Source organism: Phalacrocorax carbo, unplaced genomic scaffold, assembly GCF_963921805.1.
Source record: "Phalacrocorax carbo unplaced genomic scaffold, bPhaCar2.1 SCAFFOLD_77, whole genome shotgun sequence".
Lineage (NCBI taxonomy): Eukaryota > Metazoa > Chordata > Aves > Suliformes > Phalacrocoracidae > Phalacrocorax > Phalacrocorax carbo.
In genome coordinates this window covers 379,342-399,576 of record NW_026990305.1, presented here as the reverse complement: position 1 = coordinate 399,576, position 20,235 = coordinate 379,342, and the positions used below count along the sequence as shown (strand labels likewise).

At 59.3% G+C, this 20,235-nt stretch overlaps 1 long non-coding RNA gene across 1 annotated transcript in view; it reads right to left on the bottom strand.

The window, feature by feature from the left end:
- Positions 1 to 20,235, bottom strand: part of LOC135310991 (uncharacterized) — a 54,080-nt gene that overhangs the window by 15,760 nt on the left and 18,085 nt on the right. The window contains exons 4-7 of the long non-coding RNA XR_010370901.1: positions 17,523 to 17,856; positions 17,297 to 17,406; positions 9,823 to 9,932; positions 2,215 to 2,324 (exon numbers count right to left, since the gene is read on the bottom strand). This is a non-coding gene — a long non-coding RNA (uncharacterized LOC135310991). The remainder of the gene's footprint in view (positions 1 to 2,214; positions 2,325 to 9,822; positions 9,933 to 17,296; positions 17,407 to 17,522; positions 17,857 to 20,235) is intronic.

Sequence of the window (20,235 nt, the reverse complement as noted above, 5' to 3'; positions counted from 1 at the left end):
CACACAAAGAACCTGGGGCAGGCAGCACGACAGCGAGGGAGGAATGAAGACTAGGGGCAGAAAGCTGACAGAGCAAGATGGAGAAAGACAAGAAAAGCGACAAGAACAGGGCAGAGAGGGAAGAAAGAAGCCACAGGGACAGGGAGCCGAGACAGCCAACGACAGAGGGAAGGGGCGGGGGAGGGAACACCACAAAACGAACCACGGGGCTACGTGGTACAGAGCATGAGCAGGGAGAGAATTAACAATTAGGGACAGGGAGCCAGAGGAAAAAGAAAATACACCAAAAGGGAGACGGAGAGCAAAAGGAATCGCAATGCGTACAGAAAGAAGAGAGAACCAATTCTAAAATAGGGACATGGGGAAGCCAGAAAGGACAAAAGCTACAGGCTACAGGGCAGAGAGGGAAGAATTAACGAATAGACACAGAGAGCTGGGCAGAAAGAGACGGAGAAAGGCTAAAGATCACACGGCCACCAGGGAAGAGAGGGAGGAATTTAAAAAACAGGGGCAAGAAGCCAGAGAGAGGGAGAGAGAGGCAACAATAAAATGGGGACGGGCCACAGGGCAGCGAGGAGGGAACCGAGGAATGAGAAAGAGGCCAAAGAGAACACAATGTAGTATGGAAAAAAGGAACAGCGGCCTAGGGGGAAGGAGGAATTAAAGATCAGGCACTGGGAGGCAGACAGAGACAAACGAAGAAACAAGTGAAAACAAACCAACAGCAATGGGCTAGCAAGACAGAGAGGGAGGAAATTGGGCAATAAATCATAGCAGCAAGGAGCTGGACAGAGAGAGATGAGGACAAACAAACAGCACGGGTCTACGTGACAGAGAACGTGGAATTAGAACACAGAGAGAGGGAGCCGGACAGAGAGGGGCCGAGAGAAAAATCTAGACGGGCTACGGCGGGCAGAGGCAGGAATTAAAACCTAGGGACAGGGAGCTGGACAGAGGGAGATGGAGATCACAGGGAACAGCGGCGGGTGCAGGAAGAGCAAGAATTCAAGAATAGGGAAAGGGAGCTGGACAGAGAAGAACTCAGAAAGGCAAGAACAGTAGCAGGGTACAGAGCAGAGAAGACGAATAAAAAGCGCGGGGGGAGCGTTGAGGCAGACAGAGAGATTAAGAAAATGTCACGGGCTACGTGGCAAAGCAGGAGGAATTCAGAAACGGGGACGGGAACCAAGGAAGAGTGAGTTGGTGAAGGATAACGGGCATTAAAAGTGAGGGACGGGGAGCTGGGAAAAGTGAGAGGCAGAGAAAAACAGGATCACACAAAGCCAAAAAAGAAGAAACAGAACAACAGGAACAAGTGTAACCAAAGCGATGAAATCAATCAACCAGAGACGTTGTTACACTATGGGAACATGGAGCGTACGAATCAGTGTATCTGTTGATCTGCATTTTAGTCCCTAGGTAATCATTAATGTGAACAGAACAATAGGCAATGTGCTTCTGTCAGAAAAGGATGACAAAACGCGGTTTCGTGTAGCGGACTGAGAAAACTAGCCAAAACTGGCAAGATTAAGAGCCAAGAAGGTAAAAGGTAATTCCGGCAGGGGGAAGATCGCGACCACCGACTCACGGACCACCACCGACTCAAGTAACACCACCTACTCAGAAGAGGACAACCGAGCCTGCGCAGTAATTTACATAAGGAAAGAGCAAGTTTGTACCAATCAGTAGACAGGACAATAATGAATATGTCTGACTACGTAAAATTTTGAGCTATAAATTGTAGGGGAAAGGTGCGTGAGGTACGCACGTTAGGAGGAGCGATCCCCCGTGCATCTGGCGCCGTGAATAAAGAATGCCTGCTCTTTAATACTAAATTGGAGTTACAGAGTTGTTTCCAATTTTACCACGTTTTTCAGTAACACAGGGAGCCACACCAAGAGAGCCAGAGAAAGACAAAATACCGACAGGCTACAGGACAGAGCAGGAGGAATACAAAAAAACAGAGCCAGAGCCAGGCAGAGAGAGGCAGAGAAAGAAAAAGTAGCCACAGGCTACAGGACAGAGAGAGGGAGGACTGAAAAGACAGGGAGGCAGGGAGCCACTCAGAGCGAGATGGAGAAAGACGGTGCGGGGGGGGGAGCGCAAAAAAAAAAATTTTGCGGCAGGTAAGGAAAGAGAGGGGGCCAGGGGAGAGACAGGGAGGGCCCAGGACGCACAAGAGAGGCAATGGGGCCCCAGTGGCCCAGGACTCACCGTGACTCTCGCTCTCAGCGCTGCTGGCACAATTTAGCCGTTCAGATGCTTGTTTCCCCTTCTCTCCTCCCTGCCTCTTCTGCAGCTCCAGACTCTAGGCCGTCCTCCACCTAAAGAGAATACATGGGTGTCTTACAGCTCTTACAAGATGAGGCTTCCTAGGCACGTGGCCTAGCTCGCTCGTGCACTACACGCCTGTACCCAACTCCCGGTTACGCGTACAGACCCTGCGGTGCACGTCGGTGGCCTGGCCCGCTGCGGACTACGAAGGGGGATCCTCCCTCCCTCACCTGCAGGGACAGGCTCTCTCTTGCCTGCGGCAGGAAGGCAGCTGTCAGCCAGAGCGCCTTCAATTTCTTCTTCTTTACCTTTCGTTGGTGTCTCCAGCTTCAGCCGAGGCAGCTCCTGTCCACAGCCGGGAAGGGCTCTGTGTGTCCCTTTTCGCCCCCGCGCTGCGAGGACGGTGAGGCCGGGCAGAGAGAAGCCACGCGAGCCTGAGACGGCCACAGTCAACGGCATCCCCGGGGGAAGGACAGACAACCATGTCCGCAGCAAGGTCTCTGGGAGAGGGAAAGAAGAAAGAGCGACCATCATTACCGTCGATCGACCCTGGCCAAAGCCTCTCCTTGCGCAGGGGCTTCTGGACCCCCCGCTCCTTCCCTGCGCTAGTGCTAAGGGCCCCTGCGCCGAGGGGGAATCAGTGCGCTTGAGGGCCGGCTCGCTGCCTTCACGACAGGGCCTGGGGACGGCCTAGGCCTACGCAGCACGCTTCAGGAGAGGTGCCGGGGCTGGGGGCAGGCGCGTGGGGCGAGGGCGGGGGGGGGCAGGCGCGCGGGGAGGGGGGGAAGGGGCAGGCGCGCGGGGGGGGGGGAAGGGGCAGGCGCGCGGGGGGGGGGGGGACAGGCGCCGGAGGGGGGGCAGGCGCGCGGGGCGAGGGCGGGGGGGGGCAGGCGCGCGGGGAGGGGGGGAAGGGGCAGGCGCGCGGGGGGGGGGGGGACAGGCGCCGGAGGGGGGGCAGGCGCGCGGGGCGAGGGGGGGGGGGGGGCAGGCGCCGGAGGGGGGGCAGGCGCGCGGGGTGAGGGGGTGGGGGGGGGGGCAGGCGCCGGAAGGGGGGCAGGCGCGCGGGGCGAGGGGGGCAGGCGCCGGAGGGGGGGCAGGTGCGCGGGGCGAGGGGGTGGGGGGGGGGGCAGGCGCCGGAGGGGGGCCAAGCGCGCAGGGCGAGGGGGGGGGGGGGGGCAGGCGCGCGGGGCGAGGGGGTGGGGGGGGGGCAGGCGCCGGAGGGGGGGCAGGCGCGCGGGGCGAGGGGGGGGGGGGCAGGCGCGCGGGGCGAGGGGGTGGGGGGGGGCAGGCGCCGGAGGGGGGGCAGGCGCGCGGGGGAGGGGGTGGGGGGGGCAGGCGCCGGAGGGGGGGCAGGCGCGAGGGGGTGTGGGGGGGCAGGCGCCGGAGGGGGGGCAGGCGCCGGAGGGGGGGCAGGCGCGCGGGGCGAGGGGGGGGGGGGGGGCAGGCGCCGGAGGGGGGGGCAGGCGCGCGGGGGAGGGGGTGGGGGGGGCAGGCGCCGGAGGGGGGTGCAGGCGCGCGGGGCGAGGGAGGGGGGGCAAGCGCGCGGGGCGAGGGGGGGGGGGCAGGCGCGCGGGCAAGGCGGGCCAGGGGAGGCTGAGGGGGAGCTCCGGTGAGCCGGGGAGGCGGCCATCTTAGGCGTCCTGGGCAGGGGAAAAGAGCATCATCCTCCTCCCTTCTGTCAGCTCTCGGGGAACTCACCGCTTCTCGGGGAGCGGCCGCACCTGGAAGCCCCCAGAAATCAACACGAATCCAACCCCAAAAATACACCTCGCGGTCCGTACGCGGCACGGCCGCCCGGCACCCGAGCGCCGGAACACCGCGCCTCCCGCCGCGCCCCGGCGAACCACGTGACAGGGCCGGCGGCCGCGCGCCACAAGGACTACAGCTCCCGGCACGCCGCGAGCCCGCCCTCCCCGCTCTCTCACCCTGCGGGGCACCGTCCCTCCCGCCGATGCACCCGGAAGCCCCACCGAGCCCTCAGCACAGCCTCGCTCTCCCCACCGCCCGCTCCGACCCGCCGCTGCCCCGCCGCAGCCCTCCTCGGGGCTTGACCCGGCACGCAGCAGCCCCCCACCCAGCCCCCGCTCACCTCCTCCCTCGCTACACTCGCAGCCCGCTGACGCTCGGCCACAGCTCCGCCCCGTCCCGCCCTCGGCTCGCACTGGCCCCCCGGAGCAGGGCACCACCCCTTTTCCAGGTAGGAGCCGGCACCGGCAGCCCCACTGCCCGCACCTGGGGCTCCTCCATCCAGACCCCGCCCACAGCTGAGGCGCAGCAGCAACGGGGGGCCCCCTCCCCTCACCCCCACAGTGCACCACCTCCTCCCCGGGCTCCATCACAGCCCCTTGCCCCACGCAAAGGGAGCGCAAACGCAGCCCCGAGGGCAAAGGAGAGGGCAGGTGTTTGTGCAGGCAGCGCGCATGTAACAAGTCCCAGGAGCGATTCGTGGCTCAGGGTCCCCAAAGCTCCCCCTGCCCCCAGGCCACCTCGGCCGCCATTGCCAGAGCCGCACGGAGCTGGTTTTGGCTAGGATAGTGCTCATTTTCTCCATAGTAGCTAGGAAAGGATAAGTTTTGGATTTATGTTCAAAACAGCGTTAACAATGTAGAGATGTGCTGAGCACTGCTTCCACAGTCAGAGCCTCTTCTGGTTCTCTCAGTGCCCCACCAGCAAGTAAGCTGGGAGAGGACACAGCTGGGAAAGCTTTCCCAGCTAACTGACCAAAGGGATATTCAATACCATTTGACATCACGCTGAGTACATGCAGCTGGGGAAGAAGGGGGAGTCCTTAGGGGCTACGGCATTTCACTCCCTAAGTAACCATTACACTTGACAGAGCCCTGCTTTCCCAGAGAAGGCTCAACACCTGCCCACCGAAAAGGAGGAGTGAATTAATTCCTTGCTTTGCTTTCACGCACAGCTGTTGCTCTACCTATTAAACACCCATGATTTTTCTCACTTTTACCCTTCCAGCTCTCTCCCCCAGCCCACTGAGGGTGGAGTGAGCAAGCAGCTCCCTGGTGCAGAGTTGCCAGCTGGGGCTAAAGCACGGCACACGCTTGTCCTCGTTTGGCAGGGAGCGGACCGTCCATTGCCTGGCTCCTGGAGCGACGGGCTGCTGGGCAGAGGGGGAGGCCACCAAAGGTAAGGAGCAGGGCACAGGACAGTAGGAAGAGAGAAGAGAAAAGCGGCATGCGGCTGGACGGGGCGGGGGGTGTGTGCATGTAGTGAGAAGGCACAAGGCAGGGAACAGGACAGCCAGAGAAGGACAGGGAGCCTGACTGAGGTGGAGATAAAAGCAGCAGAGAGAGGGGAAGAGAGGCAGCAGAAAGTGGGAAGAGCAGGACAGAGACCAAGAAAGAACGATGAGGAGCAGGCTGGAAACACACAAAGAACCTGGGGCAGGCAGCACGACAGCGAGGGAGGAATGAAGACTAGGGGCAGAAAGCTGACAGAGCAAGATGGAGAAAGACAAGAAAAGCGACAAGAACAGGGCAGAGAGGGAAGAAAGAAGCCACAGGGACAGGGAGCCGAGACAGCCAACGACAGAGGGAAGGGGCCGGGGAGGGAAAACCACAAAACGAACCACGGGGCTACGTGGTACAGAGCATGAGCAGGGAGGGAATTAACAATTAGGGACAGGGAGCCAGAGGAAAAAGAAAATACACCAAAAGGGAGACGGAGAGCAAAAGGAATCGCAATGCGTACAGAAAGAAAAGAGAACCAATTCTAAAATAGGGACATGGGGAAGCCAGAAAGGACAAAAGCTACAGGCTACAGGGCAGAGAGGGAAGAATTAACGAATAGACACAGAGAGCTGGGCAGAAAGAGACGGAGAAAGGCTAAAGATCACACGGCCACCAGGGAAGAGAGGGAGGAATTTAAAAAACAGGGGCAAGAAGCCAGAGAGAGGGAGAGAGAGGCAACAATAAAATGGGGACGGGCCACAGGGCAGCGAGGAGGGAACCGAGGAATAAGGAAAAGAGGCCAAAGAGAACACAATGTAGTATGGAAAAAAGGAACAGCGGCCTAGGGGGAAGGAGGAATTAAAGATCAGGCACTGGGAGGCAGACAGAGACAAACGAAGAAACAAGTGAAAACAAACCAACAGCAATGGGCTAGCAAGACAGAGAGGGAGGAAATTGGGCAATAAATCATAGCAGCAAGGAGCTGGACAGAGAGAGATGAGGACAAACAAACAGCACGGGTCTACGTGACAGAGAACGTGGAATTAGAACACAGAGAGGGAGCCTGTCAGAGGTGGAGATAAAAGCAGCAGAGAGAGGGGAAGAGAGGCAGCAGAAAGTGGGAAGAGCAGGACAGAGACCAAGAAAGAACGATGAGGAGCAGGCTGGAAACACACAAAGAACCTGGGGCAGGCAGCACGACAGCGAGGGAGGAATGAAGAATAGGGGCAGAAAGCTGACAGAGCAAGATGGAGAAAGACAAGAAAAGCGACAAGAACAGGGCAGAGAGGGAAGAAAGAAGCCACAGGGACAGGGAGCCGAGACAGCCAACGACAGAGGGAAGGGGCCGGGGAGGGAAAACCACAAAACGAACCACGGGGCTACGTGGTACAGAGCATGAGCAGGGAGGGAATTAACAATTAGGGACAGGGAGCCAGAGGAAAAAGAAAATACACCAAAAGGGAGACGGAGAGCAAAAGGAATCGCAATGCGTACAGAAAGAAGAGAGAGAAACAATTCTAAAATAGGGACATGGGGAAGCCAGAAAGGACAAAAGCTACAGGCTACAGGGCAGAGAGGGAAGAATTAACGAATAGACACAGAGAGCTGGGCAGGAAGAGACGGAGAAAGGCTAAAGATCACACGGCCACCAGGGAAGAGAGGGAGGAATTTAAAAAACAGGGGCAAGAAGCCAGAGAGAGGGAGAGAGAGGCAACAATAAAATGGGGACGGGCCACAGGGCAGCGAGGAGGGAACCGAGGAATGAGAAAGAGGCCAAAGAGAACACAATGTAGTATGGAAAAAAGGAACAGCGGCCTAGGGGGAAGGAGGAATTAAAGATCAGGCACTGGGAGGCAGACAGAGACAAACGAAGAAACAAGTGAAAACAAACCAACAGCAATGGGCTAGCAAGACAGAGAGGGAGGAAACTGGGCAATAAATCATAGCAGCAAGGAGCTGGACAGAGAGAGATGAGGACAAACAAACAGCACGGGTCTACGTGACAGAGAACGTGGAATTAGAACACAGAGAGGGAGCCTGTCAGAGGTGGAGATAAAAGCAGCAGAGAGAGGGGAAGAGAGGCAGCAGAAAGTGGGAAGAGCAGGACAGAGACCAAGAAAGAACGATGAGGAGCAGGCTGGAAACACACAAAGAACCTGGGGCAGGCAGCACGACAGCGAGGGAGGAATGAAGACTAGGGGCAGAAAGCTGACAGAGCAAGATGGAGAAAGACAAGAAAAGCGACAAGAACAGGGCAGAGAGGGAAGAAAGAAGCCACAGGGACAGGGAGCCTAGACAGCCAACGACAGAGGGAAGGGGCCGGGGAGGGAACACCACAAAACGAACCACGGGGCTACGTGGTACAGAGCATGAGCAGGGAGGGAATTAACAATTAGGGACAGGGAGCCAGAGGAAAAAGAAAATACACCAAAAGGGAGACGGAGAGCAACAGGAATCGCAATGCGTACAGAAAGAAGAGAGAGAACCAATTCTAAAATAGGGACATGGGGAAGCCAGAAAGGACAAAAGCTACAGGCTACAGGGCAGAGAGGGAAGAATTAACGAATAGACACAGAGAGCTGGGCAGAAAGAGACGGAGAAAGGCTAAAGATCACACGGCCACCAGGGAAGAGAGGGAGGAATTTAAAAAACAGGGGCAAGAAGCCAGAGAGAGGGAGAGAGAGGCAACAATAAAATGGGGACGGGCCACAGGGCAGCGAGGAGGGAACCGAGGAATGAGAAAGAGGCCAAAGAGAACACAATGTAGTATGGAAAAAAGGAACAGCGGCCTAGGGGGAAGGAGGAATTAAAGATCAGGCACTGGGAGGCAGACAGAGACAAACGAAGAAACAAGTGAAAACAAACCAACAGCAATGGGCTAGCAAGACAGAGAGGGAGGAAATTGGGCAATAAATCATAGCAGCAAGGAGCTGGACAGAGAGAGATGAGGACAAACAAACAGCACGGGTCTACGTGACAGAGAACGTGGAATTAGAACACAGAGAGAGGGAGCCGGACAGAGAGGGGCCGAGAGAAAAATCTAGACGGGCTACGGCGGGCAGAGGCAGGAATTAAAACCTAGGGACAGGGAGCTGGACAGAGGGAGATGGAGATCACAGGGAACAGCGGCGGGTGCAGGAAGAGCAAGAATTCAAGAATAGGGAAAGGGAGCTGGACAGAGAAGAACTCAGAAAGGCAAGAACAGTAGCAGGGTACAGAGCAGAGAAGACGAATAAAAAGCGCGGGGGGAGCGTTGAGGCAGACAGAGAGATTAAGAAAATGTCACGGGCTACGTGGCAAAGCAGGAGGAATTCAGAAACGGGGACGGGAACCAAGGAAGAGTGAGTTGGTGAAGGATAACGGGCATTAAAAGTGAGGGACGGGGAGCTGGGAAAAGCGAGAGGCAGAGAAAAACAGGATCACACAAAGCCAAAAAAGAAGAAACAGAACAACAGGAACAAGTGTAACCAAAGCGATGAAATCAATCAACCAGAGACGTTGTTACACTATGGGAACATGGAGCGTACGAATCAGTGTATCTGTTGATCTGCATTTTAGTCCCTAGGTAATCATTAATGTGAACAGAACAATAGGCAATGTGCTTCTGTCAGAAAAGGATGACAAAACGCGGTTTCGTGTAGCGGACTGAGAAAACTAGCCAAAACTGGCAAGATTAAGAGCCAAGAAGGTAAAAGGTAATTCCGGCAGGGGGAAGATCGCGACCACCGACTCACGGACCACCACCGACTCAAGTAACACCACCTACTCAGAAGAGGACAACCGAGCCTGCGCAGTAATTTACATAAGGAAAGAGCAAGTTTGTACCAATCAGTAGACAGGACAATAATGAATATGTCTGACTACGTAAAATTTTGAGCTATAAATTGTAGGGGAAAGGTGCGTGAGGTACGCACGTTAGGAGGAGCGATCCCCCGTGCATCTGGCGCCGTGAATAAAGAATGCCTGCTCTTTAATACTAAATTGGAGTTACAGAGTTGTTTCCAATTTTACCACGTTTTTCAGTAACACAGGGAGCCACACCAAGAGAGCCAGAGAAAGACAAAATACCGACAGGCTACAGGACAGAGCAGGAGGAATACAAAAAAACAGAGCCAGAGCCAGGCAGAGAGAGGCAGAGAAAGAAAAAGTAGCCACAGGCTACAGGACAGAGAGAGGGAGGACTGAAAAGACAGGGAGGCAGGGAGCCACTCAGAGCGAGATGGAGAAAGACGGTGCGGGGGGGGGAGCGCAAAAAAAAAAATTTTGCGGCAGGTAAGGAAAGAGAGGGGGCCAGGGGAGAGACAGGGAGGGCCCAGGACGCACAAGAGAGGCAATGGGGCCCCAGTGGCCCAGGACTCACCGTGACTCTCGCTCTCAGCGCTGCTGGCACAATTTAGCCGTTCAGATGCTTGTTTCCCCTTCTCTCCTCCCTGCCTCTTCTGCAGCTCCAGACTCTAGGCCGTCCTCCACCTAAAGAGAATACATGGGTGTCTTACAGCTCTTACAAGATGAGGCTTCCTAGGCACGTGGCCTAGCTCGCTCGTGCACTACACGCCTGTACCCAACTCCCGGTTACGCGTACAGACCCTGCGGTGCACGTCGGTGGCCTGGCCCGCTGCGGACTACGAAGGGGGATCCTCCCTCCCTCACCTGCAGGGACAGGCTCTCTCTTGCCTGCGGCAGGAAGGCAGCTGTCAGCCAGAGCGCCTTCAATTTCTTCTTCTTTACCTTTCGTTGGTGTCTCCAGCTTCAGCCGAGGCAGCTCCTGTCCACAGCCGGGAAGGGCTCTGTGTGTCCCTTTTCGCCCCCGCGCTGCGAGGACGGTGAGGCCGGGCAGAGAGAAGCCACGCGAGCCTGAGACGGCCACAGTCAACGGCATCCCCGGGGGAAGGACAGACAACCATGTCCGCAGCAAGGTCTCTGGGAGAGGGAAAGAAGAAAGAGCGACCATCATTACCGTCGATCGACCCTGGCCAAAGCCTCTCCTTGCGCAGGGGCTTCTGGACCCCCCGCTCCTTCCCTGCGCTAGTGCTAAGGGCCCCTGCGCCGAGGGGGAATCAGTGCGCTTGAGGGCCGGCTCGCTGCCTTCACGACAGGGCCTGGGGACGGCCTAGGCCTACGCAGCACGCTTCAGGAGAGGTGCCGGGGCTGGGGGCAGGCGCGTGGGGCGAGGGCGGGGGGGGGCAGGCGCGCGGGGAGGGGGGGAAGGGGCAGGCGCGCGGGGGGGGGGGGGACAGGCGCCGGAGGGGGGGCAGGCGCGCGGGGCGAGGGGGGGGGGGGGCAGGCGCCGGAGGGGGGGCAGGCGCGCGGGGTGAGGGGGTGGGGGGGGGGGCAGGCGCCGGAAGGGGGGCAGGCGCGCGGGGCGAGGGGGGCAGGCGCCGGAGGGGGGGCAGGCGCGCGGGGCGAGGGGGTGGGGGGGGGGCAGGCGCCGGAGGGGGGGCAGGCGCGCAGGGCGAGGGGGGGGGGGGGGGCAGGCGCGCGGGGCGAGGGGGTGGGGGGGGGGCAGGCGCCGGAGGGGGGGCAGGCGCGCGGGGCGAGGGGGTGGGGGGGGGGGCAGGCGCCGGAGGGGGGGCAGGCGCGCGGGGGAGGGGGTGGGGGGGGCAGGCGCCGGAGGGGGGGCAGGCGCGAGGGGGTGTGGGGGGGCAGGCGCCGGAGGGGGGGCAGGCGCCGGAGGGGGGGCAGGCGCCGGAGGGGGGGCAGGCGCGCGGGGCGAGGGGGGGGGGGGGGCAGGCGCCGGAGGGGGGGGGCAGGCGCGCGGGGGAGGGGGTGGGGGGGCAGGCGCCGGAGGGGGGTGCAGGCGCGCGGGGCGAGGGAGGGGGGGCAAGCGCGCGGGGCGAGGGGGGGGGGGCAGGCGCGCGGGCAAGGCGGGCCAGGGGAGGCTGAGGGGGAGCTCCGGTGAGCCGGGGAGGCGGCCATCTTAGGCGTCCTGGGCAGGGGAAAAGAGCATCATCCTCCTCCCTTCTGTCAGCTCTCGGGGAACTCACCGCTTCTCGGGGAGCGGCCGCACCTGGAAGCCCCCAGAAATCAACACGAATCCAACCCCAAAAATACACCTCGCGGTCCGTACGCGGCACGGCCGCCCGGCACCCGAGCGCCGGAACACCGCGCCTCCCGCCGCGCCCCGGCGAACCACGTGACAGGGCCGGCGGCCGCGCGCCACAAGGACTACAGCTCCCGGCACGCCGCGAGCCCGCCCTCCCCGCTCTCTCACCCTGCGGGGCACCGTCCTTCCCGCCGATCCACCCGGAAGCCCCACCGAGCCCTCAGCACAGCCTCGCTCTCCCCACCGCCCGCTCCGACCCGCCGCTGCCCCGCCGCAGCCCTCCTCGGGGCTTGACCCGGCACGCAGCGGCCCCCCACCCAGCCCCCGCTCACCTCCTCCCTCGCTACACTCGCAGCCCGCTGACGCTCGGCCACAGCTCCGCCCCGTCCCGCCCTCGGCTCGCACTGGCCCCCCGGAGCAGGGCACCACCCCTTTTCCAGGTAGGAGCCGGCACCGGCAGCCCCACTGCCCGCACCTGGGGCTCCTCCATCCAGACCCCGCCCACAGCTGAGGCGCAGCAGCAACGGGGGGCCCCCTCCCCTCACCCCCACAGTGCACCACCTCCTCCCCGGGCTCCATCACAGCCCCTTGCCCCACGCAAAGGGAGCGCAAACGCAGCCCCGAGGGCAAAGGAGAGGGCAGGTGTTTGTGCAGGCAGCGCGCATGTAACAAGTCCCAGGAGCGATTCGTGGCTCAGGGTCCCCAAAGCTCCCCCTGCCCCCAGGCCACCTCGGCCGCCATTGCCAGAGCCGCACGGAGCTGGTTTTGGCTAGGATAGTGCTCATTTTCTCCATAGTAGCTAGGAAAGGATAAGTTTTGGATTTATGTTCAAAACAGCGTTAACAATGTAGAGATGTGCTGAGCACTGCTTCCACAGTCAGAGCCTCTTCTGGTTCTCTCAGTGCCCCACCAGCAAGTAAGCTGGGAGAGGACACAGCTGGGAAAGCTTTCCCAGCTAACTGACCAAAGGGATATTCAATACCATTTGACATCACGCTGAGTACATGCAGCTGGGGAAGAAGGGGGAGTCCTTAGGGGCTACGGCATTTCACTCCCTAAGTAACCATTACACTTGACAGAGCCCTGCTTTCCCAGAGAAGGCTCAACACCTGCCCACCGAAAAGGAGGAGTGAATTAATTCCTTGCTTTGCTTTCACGCACAGCTGTTGCTCTACCTATTAAACACCCATGATTTTTCTCACTTTTACCCTTCCAGCTCTCTCCCCCAGCCCACTGAGGGTGGAGTGAGCAAGCAGCTCCCTGGTGCAGAGTTGCCAGCTGGGGCTAAAGCACGGCACACGCTTGTCCTCGTTTGGCAGGGAGCGGACCGTCCATTGCCTGGCTCCTGGAGCGACGGGCTGCTGGGCAGAGGGGGAGGCCACCAAAGGTAAGGAGCAGGGCACAGGACAGTAGGAAGAGAGAAGAGAAAAGCGGCATGCGGCTGGACGGGGCGGGGGGTGTGTGCATGTAGTGAGAAGGCACAAGGCAGGGAACAGGACAGCCAGAGAAGGACAGGGAGCCTGACTGAGGTGGAGATAAAAGCAGCAGAGAGAGGGGAAGAGAGGCAGCAGAAAGTGGGAAGAGCAGGACAGAGACCAAGAAAGAACGATGAGGAGCAGGCTGGAAACACACAAAGAACCTGGGGCAGGCAGCACGACAGCGAGGGAGGAATGAAGACTAGGGGCAGAAAGCTGACAGAGCAAGATGGAGAAAGACAAGAAAAGCGACAAGAACAGGGCAGAGAGGGAAGAAAGAAGCCACAGGGACAGGGAGCCGAGACAGCCAACGACAGAGGGAAGGGGCCGGGGAGGGAAAACCACAAAACGAACCACGGGGCTACGTGGTACAGAGCATGAGCAGGGAGGGAATTAACAATTAGGGACAGGGAGCCAGAGGAAAAAGAAAATACACCAAAAGGGAGACGGAGAGCAAAAGGAATCGCAATGCGTACAGAAAGAAAAGAGAACCAATTCTAAAATAGGGACATGGGGAAGCCAGAAAGGACAAAAGCTACAGGCTACAGGGCAGAGAGGGAAGAATTAACGAATAGACACAGAGAGCTGGGCAGAAAGAGACGGAGAAAGGCTAAAGATCACACGGCCACCAGGGAAGAGAGGGAGGAATTTAAAAAACAGGGGCAAGAAGCCAGAGAGAGGGAGAGAGAGGCAACAATAAAATGGGGACGGGCCACAGGGCAGCGAGGAGGGAACCGAGGAATAAGGAAAAGAGGCCAAAGAGAACACAATGTAGTATGGAAAAAAGGAACAGCGGCCTAGGGGGAAGGAGGAATTAAAGATCAGGCACTGGGAGGCAGACAGAGACAAACGAAGAAACAAGTGAAAACAAACCAACAGCAATGGGCTAGCAAGACAGAGAGGGAGGAAATTGGGCAATAAATCATAGCAGCAAGGAGCTGGACAGAGAGAGATGAGGACAAACAAACAGCACGGGTCTACGTGACAGAGAACGTGGAATTAGAACACAGAGAGGGAGCCTGTCAGAGGTGGAGATAAAAGCAGCAGAGAGAGGGGAAGAGAGGCAGCAGAAAGTGGGAAGAGCAGGACAGAGACCAAGAAAGAACGATGAGGAGCAGGCTGGAAACACACAAAGAACCTGGGGCAGGCAGCACGACAGCGAGGGAGGAATGAAGAATAGGGGCAGAAAGCTGACAGAGCAAGATGGAGAAAGACAAGAAAAGCGACAAGAACAGGGCAGAGAGGGAAGAAAGAAGCCACAGGGACAGGGAGCCTAGACAGCCAACGACAGAGGGAAGGGGCCGGGGAGGGAAAACCACAAAACGAACCACGGGGCTACGTGGTACAGAGCATGAGCAGGGAGGGAATTAACAATTAGGGACAGGGAGCCAGAGGAAAAAGAAAATACACCAAAAGGGAGACGGAGAGCAAAAGGAATCGCAATGCGTACAGAAAGAAGAGAGAGAAACAATTCTAAAATAGGGACATGGGGAAGCCAGAAAGGACAAAAGCTACAGGCTACAGGGCAGAGAGGGAAGAATTAACGAATAGACACAGAGAGCTGGGCAGGAAGAGACGGAGAAAGGCTAAAGATCACACGGCCACCAGGGAAGAGAGGGAGGAATTTAAAAAACAGGGGCAAGAAGCCAGAGAGAGGGAGAGAGAGGCAACAATAAAATGGGGACGGGCCACAGGGCAGCGAGGAGGGAACCGAGGAATGAGAAAGATGCCAAAGAGAACACAATGTAGTATGGAAAAAAGGAACAGCGGCCTAGGGGGAAGGAGGAATTAAAGATCAGGCACTGGGAGGCAGACAGAGACAAACGAAGAAACAAGTGAAAACAAACCAACAGCAATGGGCTAGCAAGACAGAGAGGGAGGAAACTGGGCAATAAATCATAGCAGCAAGGAGCTGGACAGAGAGAGATGAGGACAAACAAACAGCACGGGTCTACGTGACAGAGAACGTGGAATTAGAACACAGAGAGGGAGCCTGTCAGAGGTGGAGATAAAAGCAGCAGAGAGAGGGGAAGAGAGGCAGCAGAAAGTGGGAAGAGCAGGACAGAGACCAAGAAAGAACGATGAGGAGCAGGCTGGAAACACACAAAGAACCTGGGGCAGGCAGCACGACAGCGAGGGAGGAATGAAGACTAGGGGCAGAAAGCTGACAGAGCAAGATGGAGAAAGACAAGAAAAGCGACAAGAACAGGGCAGAGAGGGAAGAAAGAAGCCACAGGGACAGGGAGCCTAGACAGCCAACGACAGAGGGAAGGGGCCGGGGAGGGAACACCACAAAACGAACCACGGGGCTACGTGGTACAGAGCATGAGCAGGGAGGGAATTAACAATTAGGGACAGGGAGCCAGAGGAAAAAGAAAATACACCAAAAGGGAGACGGAGAGCAACAGGAATCGCAATGCGTACAGAAAGAAGAGAGAGAACCAATTCTAAAATAGGGACATGGGGAAGCCAGAAAGGACAAAAGCTACAGGCTACAGGGCAGAGAGGGAAGAATTAACGAATAGACACAGAGAGCTGGGCAGAAAGAGACGGAGAAAGGCTAAAGATCACACGGCCACCAGGGAAGAGAGGGAGGAATTTAAAAAACAGGGGCAAGAAGCCAGAGAGAGGGAGAGAGAGGCAACAATAAAATGGGGACGGGCCACAGGGCAGCGAGGAGGGAACCGAGGAATGAGAAAGAGGCCAAAGAGAACACAATGTAGTATGGAAAAAAGGAACAGCGGCCTAGGGGGAAGGAGGAATTAAAGATCAGGCACTGGGAGGCAGACAGAGACAAACGAAGAAACAAGTGAAAACAAACCAACAGCAATGGGCTAGCAAGACAGAGAGGGAGGAAATTGGGCAATAAATCATAGCAGCAAGGAGCTGGACAGAGAGAGATGAGGACAAACAAACAGCACGGGTCTACGTGACAGAGAACGTGGAATTAGAACACAGAGAGAGGGAGCCGGACAGAGAGGGGCCGAGAGAAAAATCTAGACGGGCTACGGCGGGCAGAGGCAGGAATTAAAACCTAGGGACAGGGAGCTGGACAGAGGGAGATGGAGATCACAGGGAACAGCGGCGGGTGCAGGAAGAGCAAGAATTCAAGAATAGGGAAAGGGAGCTGGACAGAGAAGAACTCAGAAAGGCAAGAACAGTAGCAGGGTACAGAGCAGAGAAGACGAATAAAAAGCGCGGGGGGAGCGTTGAGGCAGACAGAGAGATTAAGAAAATGTCACGGGCTACGTGGCAAAGCAGGAGGAATTCAGAAACGGGGACGGGAACCAAGGAAGAGTGAGTTGGTGAAGGATAACGGGCATTAAAAGTGAGGGACGGGGAGCTGGGAAAAGCGAGAGGCAGAGAAAAACAGGATCACACAAAGCCAAAAAAGAAGAAACAGAACAACAGGAACAAGTGTAACCAAAGCGATGAAATCAATCAACCAGAGACGTTGTTACACTATGGGAACATGGAGCGTACGAATCAGTGTATCTGTTGATCTGCATTTTAGTCCCTAGGTAATCATTAATGTGAACAGAACAATAGGCAATGTGCTTCTGTCAGAAAAGGATGACAAAACGCGGTTTCGTGTAGCGGACTGAGAAAACTAGCCAAGACTGGCAAGATTAAGAGCCAAGAAGGTAAAAGGTAATTCCGGCAGGGGGAAGATCGCGACCACCGACTCACGGACCACCACCGACTCAAGTAACACCACCTACTCAGAAGAGGACAACCGAGCCTGCGCAGTAATTTACATAAGGAAAGAGCAAGTTTGTACCAATCAGTAGACAGGACAATAATGAATATGTCTGACTACGTAAAATTTTGAGCTATAAATTGTAGGGGAAAGGTGCGTGAGGTACGCACGTTAGGAGGAGCGATCCCCCGTGCATCTGGCGCCGTGAATAAAGAATGCCTGCTCTTTAATACTAAATTGGAGTTACAGAGTTGTTTCCAATTTTACCACGTTTTTCAGTAACACAGGGAGTCACACCAAGAGAGCCAGAGAAAGACAAAATACCGACAGGCTACAGGACAGAGCAGGAGGAATACAAAAAAACAGAGCCAGAGCCAGGGAGAGAGAGGGAGAGAAAGAAAAAGTAGCCACAGGCTACAGGACAGAGAGAGGGAGGACTGAAAAGACAGGGAGGCAGGGAGCCACTCAGAGCGAGATGGAGAAAGACTGTGCGGGGGGGGGAGCGCAAAAAAAAAAATTTTGCAGCAGGTAAGGAAAGAGAGGGGGCCAGGGGAGAGACAGGGAGGGCCCAGGATGCACAAGAGAGGCAATGGGGCCCCAGTGGCCCAGGACTCACCGTGACTCTCGCTCTCAGCGCTGCTGGCACAATTTAGCCGTTCAGATGCTTGTTTCCCCTTCTCTCCTCCCTGCCTCTTCTGCAGCTCCAGACTCTAGGCCATCCTCCACCTAAAGAGAATACATGGGTGTCTTACAGCTCTTACAAGATGAGGCTTCCTAGGCACGTGGCCTAGCTCGCTCGTGCACTACACGCCCGTACCGAACTCCGGGTTACGCGTACAGACCCTGCGGTGCACGTCGGTGGCCTGGCCCGCTGCGGACTACGAAGGGGGATCCTTCCTCCCTCACCTGCAGGGACAGGCTCTCTCTTGCCTGCGGCAGGAAGGCAGCTGTCAGCCAGAGCGCCTTCAATTTCTTCTTCTTTACCTTTCGTTGGTGTCTCCAGCTTCAGCTGAGGCAGGTCCTGTCCACAGCCGGGAAGGGCTTTGTCTATCCCTTTTGAGCCCCGCGCTGCGAGGACGGCGAGGCCGGGCAGAGAGAAGCCACGCGAGCCTGAGATGGCCACAGTCAACGGCATCCCCGGGGGAAGGACAGACAACCACGTCCGCAGCAAGGTCTCTGGGAGAGGGAAAGAAGAAAGAGCGACCATCATTACCGTCGATCGACCCTGGCCAAAGCCTCTCCTTGCGCAGGGGGCTTCTGGACCCCCCGCTCCTTCCCTGCGCTAGTGCTAAGGGCCCCTGCGCCGAGGGGGAATCCAGTGCGCTTGAGGGCCGGCTCGCTGCCTTCACGACAGGGCCTGGGGACGGCCTAGGCCTACGCAGCACGCTTCAGGAGAGGTGCCGGGGCTGGGGGCAGGCGCGTGGGGCGAGGGCGGGGGGGGGGCAGGCGCGCGGGGAGGGGGGGAAGGGGCAGGCGCCGGAGGGGGGGCAGGGGCAGGTGCGCGGGGGGGGGGGGCAGGCGCCGGAGGGGGGGGCAGGCGCCGGAGGGGGGGCAGGCGCGCGGGGTGAGGGGGTGGGGGGGGGGGCAGGCGCCGGAAGGGGGGCAGGCGCGCGGGGCGAGGGGGTGGGGGGGGGGCAGGCGCCGGAGGGGGGGCAGGCGCGCGGGGAGAGGGGGTGGGGGGGGGGGGCAGGCGCCGGAGGGGGGCCAAGCGCAGGGCGAGGGGGTGGGGGGGGCAGGCGCCGGAGGGGGGGCAGGCGCGAGGGGGTGGGGGGGGGCAGGCGCCGGAGGGGGGGCAGGCGCGATGGGGTGGGGGGGGCAGGCGCCGGAGGGGGGGCAGGCGCGAGGGGGTGGGGGGGGCAGGCGCCGGAGGGGGGGGCAGGCGCGCGGGGCGAGGGGGTGGGGGGGGGCAGGCGCCGGAGGGGGGGCAGGCGCCGGAGGGGGGGCAGGCGCGCGGGGCGACGGGGTGGGGGGGGCAGGCGCCGGAGGGGGGGCAGGCGCGCGGGGGAGGGGGTGGGGGGGGCAGGCGCGCGGGGCGAGGGAGGGGGGGCAAGCGCGCGGGGCGGGGGGGGCAGGCGCGCGGGCAAGGCGGGCCAGGGGAGGCTGAGGGGGAGCTCCGGTGAGCCGGGGAGGCGGCCATCTTAGGCGTCCTGGGCAGGGGAAAAGAGCATCATCCTCCTCCCTTCTGTCAGCTCTCGGGGAACTCACCGCTTCTCGGGGAGCGGCCGCACCTGGAAGCCCCCAGAAATCAACACGAATCCAACCCCAAAAATGCACCTCGCGGTCCGTACGCGGCACGGCCGCCCGCCACCCGAGCGCCGGAACACCGCGCCTCCCGCCGCGCCCCGGCGAACCACGTGACAGGGCCGGCGGCCGCGCGCCACAAGGACTACAGCTCCCGGCACGCCGCGAGCCCGCCCTCCCCGCTCTCTCACCCTGCGGGGCACCGTCCTTCCCGCCGATCCACCCGGAAGCCCCACCGAGCCCTCAGCACAGCCTCGCTCTCCCCACCGCCCGCTCCGACCCGCCGCTGCCCCGCCGCAGCCCTCCTCGGGGCTTGACCCGGCACGCAGCGGCCCCCCACCCAGCCCCCGCTCACCTCCTCCCTCGCTACACTCGCAGCCCGCTGACGCTCGGCCACAGCTCCGCCCCGTCCCGCCCTCGGCTCGCACTGGCCCCCCGGAGCAGGGCACCACCCCTTTTCCAGGTAGGAGCCGGCACCGGCAGCCCCACTGCCCGCACCTGGGGCTCCTCCATCCAGACCCCGCCCACAGCTGAGGCGCAGCAGCAACGGGGGGCCCCCTCCCCTCACCCCCACAGTGCACCACCTCCTCCCCGGGCTCCATCACAGCCCCTTGCCCCACGCAAAGGGAGCGCAAACGCAGCCCCGAGGGCAAAGGAGAGGGCAGGTGTTTGTGCAGGCAGCGCGCATGTAACAAGTCCCAGGAGCGATTCGTGGCTCAGGGTCCCCAAAGCTCCCCCTGCCCCCAGGCCACCTCGGCCGCCATTGCCAGAGCCGCACGGAGCTGGTTTTGGCTAGGATAGTGCTCATTTTCTCCATAGTAGCTAGGAAAGGATAAGTTTTGGATTTATGTTCAAAACAGCGTTAACAATGTAGAGATGTGCTGAGCACTGCTTCCACAGTCAGAGCCTCTTCTGGTTCTCTCAGTGCCCCACCAGCAAGTAAGCTGGGAGAGGACACAGCTGGGAAAGCTTTCCCAGCTAACTGACCAAAGGGATATTCAATACCATTTGACATCACGCTGAGTACATGCAGCTGGGGAAGAAGGGGGAGTCCTTAGGGGCTACGGCATTTCACTCCCTAAGTAACCATTACACTTGACAGAGCCCTGCTTTCCCAGAGAAGGCTCAACACCTGCCCACCGAAAAGGAGGAGTGAATTAATTCCTTGCTTTGCTTTCACGCACAGCTGTTGCTCTACCTATTAAACACCCATGATTTTTCTCACTTTTACCCTTCCAGCTCTCTCCCCCAGCCCACTGAGGGTGGAGTGAGCAAGCAGCTCCCTGGTGCAGAGTTGCCAGCTGGGGCTAAACC